This window comes from Danio rerio, chromosome 17, assembly GCF_049306965.1.
Source record: "Danio rerio strain Tuebingen ecotype United States chromosome 17, GRCz12tu, whole genome shotgun sequence".
Lineage (NCBI taxonomy): Eukaryota > Metazoa > Chordata > Actinopteri > Cypriniformes > Danionidae > Danio > Danio rerio.
In genome coordinates this window covers 13841479-13862035 of record NC_133192.1, presented here as the reverse complement: position 1 = coordinate 13862035, position 20557 = coordinate 13841479, and the positions used below count along the sequence as shown (strand labels likewise).

Below are 20557 nucleotides of genomic sequence, written 5' to 3'. Positions count from 1 at the left end.
CAAATTTATAAATATAACAGGGGGGTTCGAGTGGTTCGAACGTAAATGTGTTTCCCAGTGATGGGTTGCAGCTGGAAGGGCATCCACTGCGTAAAACGTTCATTCCGCTGTGGTAACCGCAGATTAATAAAGGGACTAAGCCGATAAGAAAATTAATGAATTCATAACAATTATCAATATCCATATATGTCAGCATTTTGCAGTAATGTGGAAAAATACAATTGTAAATTTACAGCACAGAAATTATTGTGTGTGTGTGTGTGTGTGTGTGTGTGTCTTTACTTTAAATGGGTGTGAGCATTTCCCCTGCAAAAAAGCGACAATAATCCAATAATTAAACTAACACAACCCAGCAGACACACAGCATCATAAGACGTAAATATTAGGTTAGATTTAGGTCGCCAGCGTTCAAGGACAATGCTATTTTGACCTCCAATAATGACGTGAAATGTTGATATTTTGTTTATTTTAGGTTGTGTTGGAAAGTGACCAAAATCCAACGTCGAGCCAACATCTTAAACCAACGCCATATTGGCGTCAAATATTAACATTTATCCCTCAGGTATGGCAACCAAAATCCAACATAGACGTCACATAACGTCCACACAACGTCATGTAACATCATTAGACGTTAATGTTTTGTTGTTTTTAGGTTGCGTTAGAAAGTTAGCAAAATCCAATGTCGGCCCGATGCTGAACATTGATGTGAAAATATTATCTAAGTTAGTTAAAAAAAATAAAAAATAAAATAATAGTAATAATAATAAGCAAATGTAAATGCATGTAATGCATTATTTGTCTTCATTTATCTATGCACATTTAGAAGAGTAATAAAAGTGTATTTGTCATAAAATATTTAGTTTTACTTATGACCTCAAAAATATGACCTCAAATGTTTCTTTACAAGAATTATCTACCTAGTATTATTAAATAAGTAAACATATGTGTCGTATGCATTTTCTCTGTTACTGCTTTTGTCGTTAACTGAGAGACCTGAGTCAGATTAAAAAGCATTTACTGGCACCGTTTGTATATACCAAAAATAGCTCTTATATCTATCTTGTCTGCATCAACACAAACACTGACGACTTGTGTTTTTTTCCATACGGCTCTGCTCTTCTTCATGGCAGTGCTGCATTAATACAGTCTGAGAAACAACCAGTGTGAACAGAGACCTCAGATGGTTTATACTAGACATTCTTCAATAAGAGCAGAGCTGTGGGGAGCCAGGTTAACACCATCTGTGAGTCATTTTTACAGATATATTCAATGATTTCTTGCATAAAGATGTCTGAAGTAAATAATTGTGCATACAGTGTTATGAAAGTCTTTTGCTTAACTATTTTAAAGCTAGTTTTGTTTAGAGTTCACCTACCATAGGTCCAGTGGTGGAAAGAGTACTGAAAAATCATACTCAAGTAAAAGTACCATTACTTGTCTAAAAATGTAGTGCAAGTAGAGTAAAAGTATCTGTTTTAAATATTACTTAAAGTATGAGTAAAAAGTAGCCCTTTCAAAAGTACTCGAGTATTGAGTATTACGCTGTTAAAAGCTGATGCGCTTACATGTAATTAGTGTGTGTTTAAACGTAACATTCTGTAGTGCATCTAGTTGTTGCCCAGCAGAAACACAACATCATAAGACGTTAATATTAGGTCAGATTTATGTTGTGATGTCAGGTGACCAAAATTCAATGTCTAGCCAGCGTCTAAGAACAACGTTTTTTTTTTGGTGTCTAATAATGACGTGAAATGACGTTGATATTTGGTTGATTTTTAGGTTGTTAGAAAGTGACCAAAGTCCAACATCAAACCAGCATCTTAAACCAACATCATATTAACATCAAATACTGACATTTATTCATCAGGTATGGCAACCAAAATCCAACGTCTGATAGACGTCATAGTGGTAAAGTCCAAGTGTTGAGTTCTGACCTCAAGCAGATTTTCATTTCCAAACAAAATGCAACGTCCCCATGATGTTAGGGTACAACGTCAATCTGACGTTATGTTGACATTTTGTGCCTGCTGGGTGTTTAAGGCCACTTCGTTCATCATACAGTAAACATCTGTCATCTTCTCATGCATCTAAACAGTCTCTGGGTCACTGTGTGTAAAGATTTTGGACATCTTCTTGGACCCTTGGACAGGAATCACAGGACTGATTTTTAAAATCACCATAGACATGAAAAAATACAGTAGTGATTTCAGATTGAAGGAAAGTAGTGGAGTAAAAGTACAGATACTGCACAAAAAATGTACTCAAGTGAGATTAAAAATACACATTTTTAAAACTACTTAGTAAATTACAATTCCTGAGAAAAACTACTCAATTACAGTAATTTGAGTATTTGTAATTAGTTAATTTACACCACTGAATAGGTCTACATCCATGCATGGTCCAAAAAATACTTACATTTTCTCATAATCTACATCGCTGCACAGACTATAATAACCCTCTTGATGTTTTAGGCCGTACTCACACTATGTACAGTTGCCTTGAACCGGGCCAAAGCACGCTTGTCCCCCCTCCCGTCTCCCCCGATGGGCCGCACTCACATACAATCGGGCCTGGGCACGCTTACGTCATCGATGCTGCGCTGTTCAGCAAGCGTTCTCGCTCAGCACAGAGGTTATATCGTTTAAGTCGTATGATATGCAGTGACAAGCAGTCAAATATTTCGGCAAACAGTCCTTAGGGATGCGGGGACACGCAGTCAGATATTTCGCCGAACAAATCCGCCACTTTTGACGCTCATAAACAATCATAAAGTCCTCGTGCTGCAGGAATGAGGAGGTCTGCTGAAGGTGCGCAGCTGTCGTGCAGTGAGGGGTTTGCGTATTTAATAAACTACGGCAGTTTGCGTTCGATGAACAGTAAGATCGATTAATTAATCCATATGAAACAGTCCCTTAAAAGTCACGTCTTGCTTTCAGTTTTGGGCTTTGGCGCGTTTTGCACTCACACTACAAGCGTACCGTGCCAAAGCCCAAGTGAACCGTGCTCAGGCCCACCTCTTCCAACCGGGCCAGGGCCGGCTAAGTGAACCGTGCCTGGGCCCGATTCAGCGCACGTACACTTCTCAAACGATCCGGGAAACGGGGCAGGGCATGGTTTGGATAGCATAGTGTGAGTAGGCCTTTAAAGAAGTCCTTAAAGAGGGATGACACTTGATAAAAACCGTCTGCAGAAACATTATTACCTTAAGACTTTAAGACATTCTTTCGGGTTTATATCAAACGTGAGCAATTTGGAGAGAAATGTGGAGTCTGTGTAGGAATACGTAACGTCATTTACCCAATAGCCGATCACAGGCAGTGTTATGCAAAATAGTGTGGTGCTGCTGTGCATGTTTCTAATATTTTCTGCTTTTATTCATACTGTTGTTATTATACTGTTGCTATTTGATTGATTATCGGTTTCAGCTATTTGTCATGTAAGAATTACACAGAGCTTTTCTTTTAATGAAATGTGGCGGTTATATATTTTTTTCTTGTTGTCATTGGGAATTGTATCATGTTTAATGGGGTTTGTGCATTGCACATTATTTATGATTTATTTGTATGTGCTTGTCCTTGTGCTTTTTGTTCACAGTAAATATACAACAACAGCGTTCATGGGGCCCTCCAAGAAACGTGGGGCACTAGGTGACCGCCTATATTGTCTGTTGAATAGGCTGCGTTTTGCCTTCGTAATAGTAGGGAAGTATGCATTTTTCGAACACAGCCAATCACAGCAACTAAGAAGCACAGGCATGGAATTATGCAGGCATGGAATTGACTCTTGGAATTATAGGGTTCTATCTGCGTTCTGAATGATTTTGAGATAATGAGCTTTAAAGTTTTTGCATTCCATAGCAAGCAGCATGTGTGTAACATTAGTTACTTTTTTATTTTTTGAAATAAAAAGTCTTTATATAAACAACTTATAAAAAACATTTACATTTAGTCATTTAGCAGACGCTTTTGTCCAAAGCGACTCACAAATGAGGACAAGGAAGCAATTTACACAACTATGATAGCAACAATGAATAAGTGCTGTAGGCAAGTTTTAGGTATGTAAAGTGTAAAGCCTGGTTTATACTTCTGCGTCAAGTGACCGGCGTAACCAACGGCACATGCAACGCGCATAGCTGTGCATTTATACTTCTGCGCGCTGTCTCTATTGGTCTGCATTAACACTTCTGAAACGCTAGTTGGCAGTGAGGTGTTAATGTGTGTCTGTGTAGAGTTTCTTCGCCTGTGTTTTGTTCTTTCTGAACGCTTCCGGGATGTACAAGTGGCTCAAACTCGCCCATTTTGAGGCAGGAACGGCGGACGTGCAACAACTATGAGGTAAACACAAAACAAAACTTTCCATCAGGAGCTCCTTCGCGGGACTCCACACTTGTAAACAATCGCTCCATTGGGCTCGCACCGCTCGCGCGGCTCTCGGTCCCGCCCAGACTCGTCAGCGCTACCAAGCCGACCAATCACAGAGCTTGCGCTACACATTGTTGTGACGTGTAGTTAAATTTTTTTGAGAGGTGCACGTCAACGACGCCGACGACCACGGCGTAGGGCTATGCATCAGCACCACAGCATACGCGTGCGCTTGACGCAGAAGTATAAATCAGCCTTTAGAAGCAAAACATTAGTTATTTTTTTTTTATTTATTTATTTTTTTGTAAGCAGATTAGGAAGGAAAGTGGAGATACATCCCATAATGTAAATAAATTGTCATTTAATAAGATTTGTAGCTCCACCCTCTTTCAAAAGAATGGCTGGGAGTACAATCTCATTTGAATTTAAAGCAGCAGTGACCAAAATGGCATGATTTGGATCAAAGCCTAAAAGGGGCAGTGTCAAAGAGTTTAAAAAATAATTTGTGGGGTATTTTTAGCTGAAACTTCACATATGCACTCTAGGGACTCCAGAGACTTATTTAAAATTTAGTAAAAAAAAAAAAAAAAGGGCATAATAGGCCTTTTTAAAAGACCCCTTGTAAGCTTCTTCTTGTAGTTGGAGTAAATACAAATACATTTTATTTGTTATTGTAAATTACAAATAACAAAATAACTACCAGGCAACCAACTGGAAGAACTATCCATAAAAGAAAAGAAAAACACACAGAACTGTTGACTTTCTTTTTAAAAAGCTACTGACAGACAAACTTCCCTCACATTTCAGCTGCTTCCCTAGCAGTGAATCTGATGACAGATTTATTATTGTTTACTGATCTCACTTTTCAAGAGTTTTAGAGAAAGCTGCTCATGAGCATTGCTATTTAGTCCATTCTGTCTTGGGATGAGGACTCTGATGTCCCTTTTGGCCAACTTTCAGCTTTCGGGTGAAATGTCAAGAACATGACCTGCCATTATCTTCTGTGAGACTAGTTTTCACCCACCATAAATAGCATTTTGCACAATGTCTGCAGATATCATTTTTCAAAATAAAATGCATTGTTCATGGAGGACAGTTCAGATAAAGGACATTGTCTTTACAGGATAATGTTACCTTGAACTTAAAAGAAAAAAGTTTTTGTAATCAGTCTTGTTTTTCAGTAGAAATGCACAATTCATTTAGTCTAAATTTGTAACCTAACTTACTACCCAATAATATAACATATTTGCTTGAGATTAATTTCACATACAGTTGAAAACAAATTACACTGTATAAAATGCTGGATTCAAGTTTTTACAAGGGGCGACATGGTGGCTTAGTGGTTTGCATTGTCGTCTCATAGCAAGGAGCTCTTGGGTTTGAGTCTCGGCTGGGTCAGTTGGCATTTCTGTGTGGAGTCTTTGTGGTGTTCGCATGGGTTTACTCCGGGTGCTCTGGTTTCCCCCAGTCCCAAGTTGTGCTATACTGTAGGTGAATCGAATAAACTAAAGTGGTCATAGTGTATGAGTGTGTATGGGTGTTTCCCAGGTTTGGGTTGCAGCTGTGCATCCACTGTGAAAAAGAAATGCTGGATAAGTTGGCAGTTCATTCCGCTGTGGCAACACCTAATGAATAAAGGGACTGTTCCAGGGGTGGCCAACCCTGTTCCTGGAGAGCCACCTTCCTGCAGATTTCAGTTGCAACCTATATCAAACGTTTAATATGGGTATTAATCCGGGGTCGCCACAGCGGAATGAACCACCATTATCCAGCACATGTTTAACGCAGTGGATGCCCTTCCAGCTGCAACCCATCTCTGGGAAACATCCATACACACTCATACATTATGGACAAATTAGTATACTCAATTCACCTGTACCACATCTTTGGACTGTGGGGACCCACACAAACTCAGGGAGAACATGCAAATTCCACACAGAAACGTCAACTGACCCAGCCCAGGCTCGAACCAGCGACCTACTACCTACTGTGCCACTACGTCCCCCATAAAAGAACTAAGTCAAAGGAAAATTTAAGTGCATTAAACATAAAACTATTAATTTGTCTCCCCAAAAACTTAAGATTAGTGTTGTTTTAACTTTTTTAAGCAAGTAGATTGAACAAAACTGCCTTCACCCTTCTGTGAAATTTTTGAATTCTTTAAAATTAATATTTCCCTAGTGCTTTTTAAAAGAGAAAAGATGTTTTTCACAGTATTTCCTTTTATGTTTACTTCCTGAAAAAGTCTTTTTAATTTGGCTGTATGGGGAAAAATTATTAGAAAATATGGAAAACTGCTGAAGTCAATATTATTAGCCCTCTTAAGAAATGTTTGTTATTTTTTTGAATTGGCTAAAAAAAACATTATTGTCCAATGACTTGCCTAATTACCAAACGTGCTAATCTAATTATGTTAAGCATTTAAATTGCACTTAAAGCTCAATACTAGTAACCTGCAAAATAACAACTAAAATATTATGTGCTGTCATCAAAACTAGAATAAATTAGTTATTACAATTAGTAGAACCATCGCCTCACTGCATTAAAGTCGCTGGTTCGAGCCTCGGCTGGGTCAGTTGGCATTCCTGTGTGGAGTTTGCATGTTCTCCCTGTGTTTGCGTGGGTTACCTCACGGGTGTTCCGATTTCCTGAACAAGTCCAGAGACATGCACTATAGATGAATTGGGTGAGCTAAATTGTCCGTAGTGTATGTGTGTGAATGAGTGTGTATGGATGTTTCTTAGAGATTGGTTGCAGCTGGAAGGGCATCCACTGTGTAAAACATATGCTGGATAAATTGGGGGTTCATTCCACGACCCCAGATTAATAACGCCGACTAAGCTGAAAAAAATGAATGAATGAATATCTTCCAATGAATAAAGAAAAGATTTATAGTCAAATTCTGAAACATAATTTGGTTTTAGTCTGCAAAGCACTAATTGGATTTCTTCCAAATATAACATAAAACACATTGTTATTTAGTCTTTATTTTGCATGAAATAACAAAAAGGTGCCATGTTTTAAAACATTTGAATTCATATAAATGGATTAGATATAAATCTTTGACATCAGTGAAATTTGTTCTTGTTTTGAGTAACAATCACAAGATGTATCTTTATTTCAAACGAGATGCCCAAACTAGGGCCGGGGGCCAAAGTTGGCCCATGCTAACCTTTGATTTGGCCCACCATCCCATCTGAGAAGAGAGAGAGAGAAAGAGAGAGAGAGAGAGAGAGAGAGAGAGAGAGAGAGAGAGAGAGAGAGAGAGAGAGAGAGAGAGAGAGAGAGAGAGAGAGAGAGAGAGAGAGAGAATGGGCTTTGTGTTGTAGTTTACTTTGCTTGGTGAATGAATCTGATTTTTAAAAATTTAAATACAGTACTGTCACTTGACGGATAAAAGACAATGCACAAGACAACAGTGAGCAAATCAGGGCATGTGCAGCGTAGTGCATTTAGCATCAAACTCCATTGTGTTATTCATGGGATTGTTTATTTTTTTACTGTTCAATAAGTTTATTATAAATTTAAAAAATGTGCTGCATTAGTTAATGTAATTTAAAGCAATGTTTTGTAGCTATTTTGAAATATTAGAAAATTACTCATGGAAACTTTAATGTAACATGGTGTGGTATTTTTACCTTCGGCCCACTGCCCTCAATTAAGTTTGGTTTTTGGCCTGTCATGAGAAAACGTTTGGATACCTCTGATTTATTCATTCATTCATTCATTCATTTTCTTGTTGGCTTAGTCCCTTTATTAATGCGGGGTCGCCACAGTGGAATGAACCACCAACTTATCCCTTAACCCTTCCAGCTGCAACCCATCTCTGGGAAACATCCACACACACACTCACACACTATGGATAATTCAGTCTACCCAATTCACCTGGACTGCATGTCTTTGGACTTTAACCCACGCGAACGCAGGGAGAATATGCAAACTCCACACAGAAACGCCAACTGAGCCGAGGATCGAACCAGTGACCTTCTTGCTGTGAGGCGACAGCACTACCTACTGCGCCACTGCATCGCACCCCTGATTTAACTACATAATTAGTTTACTTACCATTGAAATAAATTAGCTTGTTTTTGCAAACAAACTCAACCCGTCATTCAAGATTGAATGTTTTGGCATCTGCTCTCTAAACTCAGCAAAAATCATAAATGCCAAAAATTAATGATTTCTTTTGGAGACAATGCATCGGCGGCTTTGTTTAAAAGATCATTTAAACTCTAAATGTGCTTTGCAGATGCGCTGGATTGCAGGGAGACAGATATTGATGCTCCTTTCACAGACCCCCCCTGGTCTCCATCCTCGTCTCTAATGCTCTGAGTAATGGAAAATGAAATTGGGCATGTGGTTTAAATTCATTACGAGCTATCCAGAGTGGGAAAGAAGATCCCTCTTGGCTGAATCCGATACTAAACGTTTTATTCCTTTCTTTCTTATCATTTTATTTCAGTGGAAGAGGCCATGTGATTTTTCAAATCCTGTTTTACACTTAGTTTTTTTTTTCTATTGACTGGACAAGGTTAACATGTAAAATTTTTCCTTCAGAGATGAGGCCTTTTGTCAATGTTTACGTTTTAAATAAGTGGTAAGATGTGTGGGATACATTGAAAAAAAAAATAGTATAAAATACAACCTGGGTGGCACGATGGCTCAGTGGTTAGGGTGCTTGTTAGAAAAGGAAAACATCACTAAAACTTACTTCATATGGAAGCATATGAGTAGCATAATTCAATTCAAAATGTAATATGCAAAATGGCAATGCAATATGTTAAATGGCAATGTATTTCTGTATTTGAATTTGCTTTTTCCAAGACATATGAGCAATGTTTGGTGCAGAATGAAAATGTAAATTAAATTACATTGTTTGCATTTCTCTTTTCAAACACTGTTTTACTATGTAAATTGTATCCACATTTTAAAGCTTTATACGTAGCAAAATTAAATTGAAAATGCTATACACAAACTGAATTTGATGTGAATAAAGTACAAGCAGAAACTGTAGCAAAATTATCATTTAAATGTTATTGGTCCTAAATGCATTTACACTCGCGTCTAGGAAATGCAGGATTACATTTTCAGCATAACAGCATGGGATGTGTGTAGCAAAATTAGTTTTGAAATGTAATACGCAAAATGATAATGCAATATGTAAATAGCAGTGAATTTCTGTATTTCAGTTAGCATTTTCCAAGACATATGTGCAATGTTTGCTGCAGAATGAAAATGAAAATGAAAAAAAACAATGCATTTTCATTTAACACATCGCGACGAATGAAAATCGATTTGAAATTGAAAATGCATTCTGGCCTGGCCACGCCCACAGACGGCCGCCGTTGCTGCAAGGCGGGTTTTAGGTTATGTCGTCACAGCTGCAGCGAGGACTATTTGGGACATTTGGCAGCATAAACATGGCGAAGTCTGTTCCTCAGCGGCTTCGTGAAGCTGCACGAGCCCTCGAGCGTGAACTGGGAAACACTTTAGAAAACCAATCACCTCCTAGCTCAGTAAAGTTGGTCTTAGGTTTGATATTCGCGCACGCAGTTTTAGGGATCATCTGCGATCTGCAGTATGGCTTGATGGCTCAGTTCATTCTGCTGTGGTGACCTCTGAGAGATAAAGCCAAAGGAAAAATTTATGAATGATTAATTGATACCATTGCACAGTTCAAACACTGATACAGTGGTCATTTTTAAAAGTGATGCATTTCAGAAAGTTGTACTGCTTCTTTCAACATTCCTTCTAGTGTTCAATCTTTTTTTTTAAATCTTGCTAAAACCAAAGATTATTACTGTCAAATCAGTGTTTATCACTGACTTTATCTCCTCTGTGAAAACAGACCTCATACGACCTCTTTATGTCCGAACACTTTTTCCCATGAGAAGCACGAGACATATAAATCACCAATATTTGCTTCATTTATGATCAAAATGATTGAGCAATGATAATCGCCATGCTTTCTATCTGTAGCTTCAGTAAAATGTGGTTTAGAAAACACCCTAACCCTATAGGGATGCTTGCCGTAGTGATAAATCTTGTGCTGAATGAAAGTGTAGGTTTGTGGATGGCATGACACTCGTGCAGGGTTGACCGTGTGGTTGTAGGTCATGAACTTAAACCACATTCAGGTTATGTCAGTGTCCGTTTGATCTCAGACTTATGGTCTCTACGGGCCTCTCAAAGGTCTTGGTGGTTTAATCAGATTTTTAAGACAGTGAAAGCAAACATGTTGTCTAGGGAAGAATCTAAGGGAAAATGAAAAGGTTTTGCTGGTGACCTTTAATCCTTGTTCAAAGAAGGACCTCCAAAAAACCTTTAAGAAAAGCAGACGTATATCAACACGAGTCTACTGAATGTCAAAAACGGGTCACAGGCTCAGCATATTGCAATATGATTTTTTTTTCTCTTTTTAAGGCACCATGCCATTTGTTTCTACATTTGTAAATCAGTTTTACATTAATCAGTTTTTCATACTTCTATAAAAATAGTCTTTCTGTTAAAAAACATCACATTATTTCAGTATGTTACTCCTTACTTGTGTAAACTTTAATCTGCTTCTTTACAGTGAAGCTAAATCTCTTTGAATCCATTATTATTTTTGATTTTCATTTATATCTACAAAAACAGCTAATATTTCATATGTAATGTTTTGCTAAATTGTCTAATTTATTACGTTTTAGGATCACAGTCAATTGGACATGTTTTTAATGACTAAAACTAGATTACAAAACTAAACTATTCATTAGACTATTTTCATCAGTCCAGCCTAAGTGGATGATGCTGGATTAAAGTTCAAATGTGTTGAGCATGTGACTTTATATTGCTTTTGTAGCGTGAACACTTGTAGGTAGTCAAATGCATTCGTTCATTCACCTACTCTTTGCATTCTAACCAAACATGTGATCATTATGGGACATGCATCAAAATAAGTGTTCATACCCTGCTGTATTATACCAAAACGCATGGATTATGATCAAATTTGTAGTTGTTACCCTATGTTTGTACTTAGCGAACTGTAAAAATATTCATATAATAGCAGTCTTGCTTACTTTGTGATTTTATGTTTTGGTTTGATTTATTTATGCTTTTGAATTGCATTAAGTAACTTTGATCATTCCTCCAACAATTTTTAAATTGTAAAGTTTGAAAGTAACAGAAATAATTTTAAACCACTTAAATTGATTTTACAATTTGAAAGCATTTTAAACCATTTGAAATGATATATCGTCTGAATTGGCGTTACTGTACAAAACATGGTGATAAACTGTCAGTATTCTTTCTGATATTTGTTTATTTTTCTTTCTGAAAACTTTTTCTATTGTTATTTTGACTTTTATTTCTTATTCCTTATACTGTTTCAAACTACTAAAATAATAATAAACAATAAAAGTCACTTAGATAAACTACAGAATTAAATTTTCATCATCAAAAGTAGACAGAACAGAGATAATTTATTTAAAAACAGTTAACATTTAATTTGACAAAGCTATACATACAATATTGTATATAGCTATTTACTGTAAAAAAAGAAGTTAACAGCTATTTCTTAGCCACATGCAGTATTTTAAATAATTTGTCAAACGCCAAACATAATTGTAATACCTACCCTTTTTATTCAGCATAACTTATTTAAATACAACTGATAATTTAAAAAATACAATTGTGATTTGACTAAATATAATACTATATTTATATTTATTTATTTATTTTTATTTTTTTACACTACCGGTCAAAAGTTTGGGGTCAGCTTTATACATTTTTTTCATGTTTCTTTTTAAGGAAAATTGTTCAGTTCATCATGACTACATTTATTAAATGTAAAAAAATAAATTTAAATAGTTGAATATTTATTAAAATACTAATTATAATTAATATAATATAATATAATATAATATAATATAATATAATATAATATAATATAATATAATATAATATAATATAATATAATATAATATAACATACTAAATTATAGAGAGAAATAACAGATGAACAGAGACTGCATCAGATCATGAAGCAGATCAATGTTGATCTTTCTTTTGAGTTGTCAGTGCAGAAATGAGCAAAACAACAGGCCTAACACAACATATTATGAGATTAAAAAATGGAAAAAATATCAGATGGTAACTTTGATCAATTTTCCTAATGGATAAACAGCTCTCTTTAATATTTCTGCATGCTTTCACTTTCTTATTAGACAGTCGCAGCCAAAGTATACTTTTGTGACAAGGCAGCACTGGCCTGATTGGGCCAGTAACCATTCTATACACTGGTTCGAGCATCTCGCACCAGGCCCCGGGATATTAGGCAGTCCTTATTGTCAAGCCCTGCTTTAAGAGTTTCTTCCATTGAACACAAAATATGATCAGTTGGATGTTATTGGAAGCTTGTAATCATTGACCTTATACTATTTGTTTTTCCAATAGAAGTCAATGGTTACAGGTTTCCAGCTTTCTTCAAAATATCTTCCTCAGTGTTCAACAAAACAAAGAAACATAAGGGATTGAAACCACTTGAGAGTGATAAATAGTAAATACATTTTCAGTTTTGGGTGAACTATCCCTTCAAGCTGCCCTGTAATATTCATTCATTCATTTATTCATTTATTCATTCATTCATTTTCCTTCAGTTTAGTCCCTTTATTTTTCAGGGTTCGCCACAGCGGAATGAACCGTCAATTTGTCAAGCATGTGTTTTACACAGCGGAAGCCAGCTGCAACCCACTGGAAAACATCCATACACACTCATACACTACAGCCAATAGTGTACTTACCTATAGTGCATGTTTTTGAACTGTGGGGGAAACCTGGGCACCAGGAGGAAACCCACATAAACACTGGGAGAACATGCAAACTCCTGTGGCGTAGCGGACGGGCCAGCAGGGCAAGCACCGCGGGGGGGTCCCGCGTGATTTGGGGGCCCTGCGTCGTCGCAATTTGAAAATCTGGCAACCGCAATAATCAAACCCCTGGGAACAACTGTGGTCAGAACCAAAGTTCACAGGACTGTGTTTTCTGAACTCCTCTGAAGCGGTGGACTACTTCACACTGATTGCTTGCTGCCGAACCGCGTCATAGCTCATTACCATAAAGTTGACTTGATCTCAACTCTCCTCGACACCCACACCGGAGAAGATGCGCCGCGATGCTCCTCGCCTCCGGTTCTCATTGAAAATGAATGACTTCCGGTTTCTTTGATGCTTTCGCCACTTGTTTGTGATCGCTCCTCAGTTTGTGAACGCTACCCCGGGTTGTCGCTCCACCCCGCCCCCCTTCCCTGAGCGCTCCTCAATTTGTGATCGCTTCCTCGCTCCACCGACTCCCCCCGTCCCCTCAGTTTGTGATCAACCCCCCCCAAGGGGGCCCCATCAGTGATCCCTGCAGGGGGCCCCCGCATTTTGCGCTACGCCACTGTCAAATTTCACACAGAAACGCTAACTGACCCAGCCGGGTCTCGAACCAGCAACCTTCTTGCTGTGCGGCGATAGTGCTAACCACAAATGAAGACTTGTAATGCTCTCAGTTCTATTAGTATGACGGAAATAACATAACAGCTGCTCTAATATGGGAAAACAACATAGTAAAAACAAATGGAGCAGGTTTTCTCATGAATCTGACACCTACTGTTCCATGGACGAGTGCTCTCCACCATCAAGAGGAAATTACGTGTTTACATGTAGGGATATTCAACCATAGGGGGAGTCGGGTATCATATGGCACCTCTTAAGGAAGCAATTAGACATATTTTATGCTGTGTTTTCTCAAAACGCTCAAGGTTAAACAAAAGGAGTGTGCGCTATACACAAAACAAGGGTTGCTATGAAGACAAATGCATTATATACATTGCACGGCCTTCACATGCAGTGATTGCAGATTTCTTTTCATTGCAGGTCTATTACGGTTACATTTGGCTGTTTGCCGACTATGACTTCAGTGCTTCCATCATGAGCTGGGAAAGTTTGGAATCCCCTGCCTCAGACAGAAGTATGAACTTGTTTCATTACGGCATTTTTGAGGTTATGATGGCGGGTGTTTTTTTGTACCTTCTTTTCGGTATCGCCCCTCTGACATCATTACAAAATGATGCAGTGGGAGAACAAATATTACAGATATTGAAATATTACTGTTCTTTTTCTTTTCTTTTTTTTTTTTTTTAGTGAACTAACATATAAATTTGTTAGGAAGGTGTTTTCCTTGTGGATTTTTTAAATGTTTTTTTTAATACTTTGGCTTAGTACAAAACTTTGTAATAACTTTTATACTTTGACTTATTACAAGTCTCTATTGTTTCTCCAATACGATCGATCCTTTCCTCTCTTAAAAGCAGTTTTAACAGTTTTAATCTTACTTAAATAAACCTCATGGACAACAAGCAATCTGGCTTTTAGAAAGGCCAGTCAGACTGCCCTGTTCTCAGTTGTGGAGGATCTCAGACTGGCTAAAGCAGACTCTAAATCATCAGTCCTCATCTTGCTGCTGTCTACGCTTGAGTCACTGGGCTTTGCAGGCACTGTATATTCAGCGGTTCAGATCTTTCCTCTCTGACAGGTCATTCAGGGTGTCTTGGAGGGGAGAGGTGTCCAACCTACAGCATCTAAACACCGGGGTACCACAGGGCTCTGTTCTTGGGCCACTTCTCTTCTCCATCTACACGACATCTTTAGGATCAGTCATCCAGAAACATGGATTTTCCTACCACTGCTATGCTGATGATACCCAGCTATACCTCTCTTTTCACCCTGATGATCCCTCGGTTCCAGCTCGCATCTCAGCCTGCCTGTCAGACATTTCACACGGGATGAAAGATCATCTTCAGCTTAACCTCACGAAAACGGAAATGCTTTACGAAAATGAAAAGTTTCTGCCAACCCGACTCTACATCATAACTTTTCAATCCAGATGGATGGGGCAATCATTACTACATCCAAAAGGGTGAAAAGCCTTGGAGTAACGATTGAAAGGTCCGACACTTCCTATCTGAACATGCAGCTCAACTCCTTGTTCAAGCTCTTGTTCTCTCCAGACTGGACTATTGCAACTCTCTACTAGCCGGGCTTCCAGCTAACTCTATCAAGCCTCTTCAGCTGCTTCAGAACGCAGCAGCACGAGTGGTCTTCAATGAACTTAAAGAAGCATGTCACTCCGCCACTCACCCGTTTGCACTGGCTGCCAGTTGCTGCTCGCATCAAATTTAAAGCTCTGATGTTTGCTTACAAAGCAACTTCTGGCTTTGCTCCTTATCTGCTCTCACTTCTGCAGATGTATGTGCCCTCCAGAAACTTGCGTTTTGTGAATGAACATCGCCTCGTGGTTACATCCCAAAGAGGGAAGAAATCCCTTTCCCGAACTTTACACTTTACATACCTGAAACTTGCCTACAGCACTAATTCATTGTTGCTCTTATAGTTGTGTAAATTGCTTCCTTGTCCTCATTTGTAAGTCGTTTTGGATAAAAGCGTCTGCTAAATGACTAAATTTAAATGTAAAAGTAAAAAATTCCAGCTGCAACCCATCACTGGGAAACACCAATACACACTCAATAACATCAATAAAACACGTACACTACGGCCAATTTAGCTTACCCAATTAAACTACGACACATGTCTTTGGACTTGTTGAGAAAACCCATGTTAACACATGCAAACTCCACACAGAAATGCCAACTGACCCAGCCGAGGCTCCACCAGCAACCTTCTTGCTGAGAGGCAATTGTGCTATCTGCTGCTCCTACGCGTCACCCCTGAGGTGATCATGTCATTTAAGTTTTTTCGAAACCGTTTCTAAAATATAACTTCTAGGTATTGGTTAGGAAAAAAAACTCCTTTTAATATGAAAATATTCCTTCTATTGTGTGTCGTTGCTTTTATTTAGAGCACAATTTAGATCAGCCCTAAATCAGCCTTTAGGCTCAACAGTCAGGCACATTTCTGTTGGTCCACAATCTGGCAACCTGCGCTTGCGTGTGTTTTGATCCAGGAATGCAATATCTAGTTCAGCCACTGGGTGTCAAACTTACATACTGCACCTTTAATGCAGCGCTTCTTGTCCGGTCTGAGAGCCACTTTATATCCAATCAGGCAATGAATATGATTGATTTTTAAAGAAAGATTACAGGTTGTTTTTCCTTTTGTCAGCTTGAGCTGACTTATTGAAAATTAAAAGTCCCTGAGCATACACCCCATTGAGCATGGATATGTAGATTAAAGTGACATTTGAAAGCATAAGATATTGACATTTTGTCTTTACACACTCCAAAATTGTCAATATTATTATTATTATTATTATTATTATTATTATTAATAATAATAATATAGAGAGTTTGCTGCTTGACAATGGTGGTCGTGGTCACTCTGAAATGTTACAGCTAGGCATGATAGCAGTTAGCATTTATGCTTACAGCATCACATTTGACACTGAAAGATACAAAACAGACAGTCTCATGTGCGCCAAATCTCTTTCTGGTTGACTCTGTGCTTTTTGTTTTGCAGTAAGCACTTTCAGCGGAAACAGCTACATGAAAAAACCTGTAATGATGACACATTTATTGCCATCCGCTAAAGTATCCTCACCTATACGCATCCGTACCAGCTTGTAGCGTGATCTGAAAATTCCTGCACAGCATATAGGAAACCATAATTCCCTCTGTTTACACAGTTAACCTATATGTACAAGGGCCTTTCAACAAGACTATTGGTCACACGTGACTGTCAGATAGGAAAAGGCATGTTATAGAAAGGCTTTTCAACACGCCGTCTCTATTACTGCACCTTTACTTTTACACAGTGACAGACAGGAAGCACTCAAGCTATCCAAACAGATGTGGAGTAATGATGCAAACTTCATACGCGACAACCTTTTGTTAATAACAGGGAATTTCCTCACAGCTGCTTGCAGGGACTTTCTCCACAGAAAGCAAAAGAAAAACAAGACACCCAATGCTTTTTTTTTTTTAAATAGAGTGTGTTTGGCGTGAAATAGAAATGTTTTGACTGAGATTTCCCCTTGTTTTTGGTCTCAGGGGTTTCTTGGATCTCATTCTCTGAGCTTGGGAGGGCCGGGCTGTAAGTTAACCTGCACATAGACGTGTTTCCGAAGGTTTTCCCGCTTTTACACGAGACCCTGGTGCATAAAATGTGATTATCTTTGATCGGAACACATCTGACATCAATGTAACTTTCTTTTAAAGGTGGTTCAAATTCGTGTTTTGTTTTTCGTTTTATGATTAGATGTGGCAGTGGGAGTTTGTGTTGCTATTTAATACTTTATAGTGGCAGGAATAGTTCATCCAGAATATGAAAATTCTAAAATTTTGTTAAGACATGTGATATTAATGAACATTTGGAGTAATTAGTCTAAAAAGTAATACCCACAATGGATTGTATGGTGAAACCCTGTTTATGAATTCAAAGGCCAGATTTACTTAAAAAAAAATATGCAGTTTAAGGAGTTTCCTTTTCAGTTTATATACAAAATAAATCTGTAGATTAACATATCAATCTTGAGATCAGGAAGGATTTATAAGCAATATTTAACTTTTTACTTTCTTATTTTAATGGCTGTGTTTTGAGACTTTTCTTTACAGTTCATTAAAACTAGCTGGCAAGTTTTGTAATAATCAGAAATAGACATTTTATATTACACAAAACATACATTATTTAGGTGTGTGGACTATAAACACAATCATATACACTTACCGGCCACTTTATTAGGTACACTTTACAAGTACCATGTTAGACCTGCTTTGTCTTCATAACTGCCTTAACAACAAGGTACTGGAAATATTTCTCAGAGATTTTAGTTCATATTGACATGATACCATCACGCAGTTGCTGCAGATTTGTCGGCTGCACATCCATGATGTGAATCTCTTGTTCCACCACATCCCAATGGTGCTCTATTGGATCGAGATTTGGTGACTGTGGAGATCATTTGATAACTCATTGTAATGTTCAAGGAACCAGTCTGAGTTGATTTGTGCTTTATGACATGGCAATCCTGCTGGAAGTAGCCATCAGAGGATGGATACACTGTAGCCATAAAGGAATGGACATAGTCAACAACAATACTCTGGTAGGCTGTGGTGTTGACACAATGCTCAATTGCTACTAATGGGCCCAAAGTGTGCCAAGAAAATATCCCCCACACCATTACACCACCACCACCAGCCTGAACCATTGATATAAGGCAGGATGGATTCATGCATTCATGTTGTTGACACTAAATTCTGACCCTACCATCTTGATGTCACAGCAGAAATCAAGACTCATCAGACCAGGCAACGTTTTTACAATCTTCTATTATCAAATTTTGCTGAGCCTGAGTGAAATTATAGCCTCAGTTTCCTGTTGTTAGCTGAAAGGAGTGGCACCCGGTGTGATCTGCTGCTGTAGTCCATCCGCCTCAAGGTTGGACTTGTTGTGTATTTAGAGATGCTCTTCTGCATTTTACAGTTGTAACGAGTGCTTATTTGAGTTACTGTTGTCTGGCCATTCTCCTCTGACCTCTGGCATCAACAAGGCATTTGAGCCCACAGAACTGCCACTCACTGGATATTTTCTCTTTTTCAGACCATTCTTTGTAAACCCTAGAGATGGGTGTGCGTGAAAATCCTTGTAGATCAGCAGTATCTGAACTACTTCTACTAGCTTGTCTGGCACCAAGAACCATGCCACATTCGAAGTCACTAAATAATCGTTCTATATTATGTAAAAATCTATTTATTTTGATGTGATTTAATCATTTGACAGCACTTATTTATTTATTTATTTATTTATAAATGCAGTTTTATTTGTATTGTAACATTATACAGCACAAGTTTTTTTTCCTCTGATCTGAAAAAGAAAGCATAAGAACAGACACAGAACTGTCTATGAAGCGAGAAATAGATCCACATATCAGGGAAGTGATTTCTCTCTCTGTGTGTGTGTGTGTGTGTGTGTGTGTGGAAGTGAGAGAGTGAACTTCTGCCAGGAAGAATAGGAGAACAATAGTTGCTGAAATGTAAGACATCCTCCCTCTGCCAAAAAGCGTATCAGGACCACACCTATGGTGGGAAAGATGCTCAGGTCAGCCGTTCTCAGACACATCCACCAGTCAGATCACTCAGGCCAGGATCCAGTGTCCTTGGGTAAAAATACTTGAGTCACAGAGGTTGTGGCAAACGTCAGCGGATGTCCTCAGGCAAACCAGAGATCTGGGGAGTCACTTCCACTTTGTGCAAAAAGCCTCTGATAACAAAATACAAAGCAATTAACTTCCATCTGGTGTTTTGCTGTGATTTATTACATGGCAGTTCCTGTTGCTCTGAAAGTAATCGTTCTTGACGCATGACCCCAAATTGATCTCATATGACTCTATTCATTCACAATTTAGTGATTCCCATTCATTGCAAAATGCTTTCATATTAAAGTCATTATATTGCATACAGTACTTTGCCTTATTCAATACAACATCTTCTTTGTTTTTCTGTGTTTTCTTTTTTTAAGGATATTTGATAGTGGCTTTGTGGTTTTATTTAGGAATATTAACTCATCATCATGTGATTTTTATTTTACTCTAAAGTAAATATAAGGAACGATATTCAAGTTTCTTCTACATTGCACTGTGAGTTTCACAATGTGTATACCAAAAATGACCAATCTAAAATAAAATAATTATAAAATCATCATAAAAGAAGTCTAGGTCTATGATCGGTGTATTATATTGTCATTTTATGCCATTTAATAAGTAAAAAAGATATTAAAGTAACCTTCTAAATTGACCGTCACAGAATGTAAGTATAAATGTGTCAACATAATGAACAAAAAAGAGATTTTTATAAGAAATAAATCCCTACATAAAGCTATCGAACTCCTATAGGAAAAAATAATACAAATAATCAGGTGACTTTATTTTGATGGTCCCTATTGCACATTTTGTTGACTACATGCCAGTTAATGCCTATTTGAGTATTAGTAGACTGTCTGATTATTATCTGCTGATACTGCTCCTTCAACAGACATTTAACTGACTCGGTTACTATGCAAGTTCATGTCAACTTAAACCTAACCCAAACCTAACAGTCTACTTCTAATCTAATAAGAATTAGTTGGCATGTAGATTTAGTGTAACCTAAATTCAACAAAATGTGTTAAAGGGACCATCAAAATAAAGTAATACCAAAATTTATAGTCAGAATATATGTTCAAATAT

The 20557-nt window shown here is 37.8% G+C and overlaps 1 long non-coding RNA gene across 2 annotated transcripts in view; it reads left to right on the top strand.

Annotated features, from left to right (window-relative positions):
* Positions 1-472: 472 nt before the first annotated feature.
* LOC141378526 (uncharacterized) overlaps positions 473-20557 on the top strand; it is a 28394-nt gene continuing 8309 nt past the window's right edge. Inside the window, exons 1-3 of one of the 2 annotated variants that reach the window (XR_012393249.1) lie at positions 473-562; positions 1131-1243; positions 14257-14350. This is a non-coding gene — a long non-coding RNA (uncharacterized lncRNA). Of the gene's footprint in view, positions 563-1130; positions 1244-14256; positions 14351-19314; positions 19792-20557 lie in introns of those variants that run through there. The other variant, XR_012393248.1, reaches the window with a different exon arrangement.